This window comes from Bubalus kerabau, chromosome 1 (assembly GCF_029407905.1).
Source record: "Bubalus kerabau isolate K-KA32 ecotype Philippines breed swamp buffalo chromosome 1, PCC_UOA_SB_1v2, whole genome shotgun sequence".
Taxonomy (NCBI): Eukaryota; Metazoa; Chordata; class Mammalia; order Artiodactyla; family Bovidae; genus Bubalus; species Bubalus kerabau.
This window is the reverse complement of record NC_073624.1, coordinates 3360209-3361967: the sequence shown is the minus strand read 5'-3', so window position 1 is coordinate 3361967 and position 1759 is coordinate 3360209.

The following is a 1759-nucleotide window of genomic DNA, read 5'->3' as shown; positions in this document are numbered from 1 at the left end:
GCCCAGTGGTGAGCGGCCACGGCCACAGAGACAGCAAAACCACCCGGAGCAATGAATCTGCCAGAAGACACAGGGCACCTCTGACCTGGGGGTGGGCACCCACAGGAGCCTGCTAAACATCCAGCCACGTGGCACGCAGAGTTGCCGAAGGTGCCAAAGAGGAGCCCTTGTTTTGGAGGCTGTGCCCACTCGGTGGCCTCCTGTGCACAGGGCTTACGGGCAGAGGAGGGATTGGGCTGGGAGGAGGCGGGGCTGGAACCAGGGCCTGGCACGGAGGCCCTGGGAGAGGGTGGGAGGGCAACAGCACGTGCCAACTCATGTGTGCCCTCTCCACACCCTGGAGAGGGACCCTGGTTCGCTGGTTTACAGGCTGTGGTGGCGCCGTGAACCGTGCACCAAGATGTGAGCAATCACCCCCAAACAGCGGGCTCCACACGGCCCAAGCCTCACAACTGCCCTTGGAATCAAACACCACTCCAGCCTTGCAGTCGGGTCAGGGGGCTGACCAGAGCTGTGTCTCCCACTCTCCTTCCAAGTTCCCGGGAAAGGGGGCGATGCTCAAAGGATCCAGAACAGGCACGCTCACGGATGAGGGCCGCTCTTGCTGTTTTATTAAAGCTGGCCTCCGAGGAAGATTCAGGAAGAGGGCTGAACGGGGAAATGCCTGCAGATCAGGATAAGCAGGCTGGCCACTGAGCGGTCCACGCTGAGGTCTGTGATGAGCTGGGCAGAGCCCAGAAGGGATCTCACCAGGGACCCGCGTCTCTAAACGGAACGCCCTCCAAGAGGACACATCTGTACCCACTGCAGATGTCCACGCTCGAGAATCTACCGGGGGCTGGAGCTGGACAAGATGGGCGGGCCCAGGTGGGTCCGGGGGCTCAGGGGTCTGCCCACCTCTGTAGAGCCCCAGCCAGCACTCCAGACCACTGAGAATGCCTGGAAGCTTTGCCCTCTGCAATTCAACCCCTCCCACCCGCACCGGGCGGAAGAGCCCCTGCTTTGGGAGGCCAGGAGGCCCCCCAGTGACGTCTCCAGGCTACAGGCAGGAAGCAGTAAGCGTTCACGCCATGTCGGCATGGAACTACCAGTCAGCCGCTCGTGGCCTCTGGACCCCTGGGTGTCAGGACGCAGGATAAGAAGCCTGTGAGGAGCTTCTGGCCAGCGGGTGGACAGGCACAGGCACAGCAGTCCTGGGGCTGAAGCCCGGATCCCAGCCAGGGAGCCTAAAGGGCCATTTAAAGGCTTCAAAGGACGAACATCTGCTTCAGAGACTTGAGCCCAATCGAATCATCTGACAACCAGGAAAAAAAATATCAGGGCCAGGAATCCTGGCACCAGGTCCCCCCACCCGGCCACCCAGGGTGGAGGATGGGTTTACAGAGAGCAGATTTGGGCCACAATGTAGAAAACCCGCCAATGATACAAGCCCCCATGTTAACTGCGTGTCCTCCACAGGACCTTAGGGGCAGGCAGGGTGGACGGCAGCCTGATCCCGCAAGCAGGGGCAACAGAGGCTGAAGGCAGCAGTCAAGCAGGCGATGGCCAAACGCTGGACGGCCGGCACTGGAATGCAGGCGTGGCCGGCCTGCTCACCGGGCTTCCTGAAGGAAGCGGGAGACGGGATGGGGGCAGGCGGGAGGGGCCGAGGAAACACCCGCGCAGGGCTGGGCGGGTCCAGAGCATCAGGAGGTGAGGGCGGCCCCCACCAGGATCGGGGCACAGGGGTCAGCACACGGAGGCCGCCGAGTGTCGTATT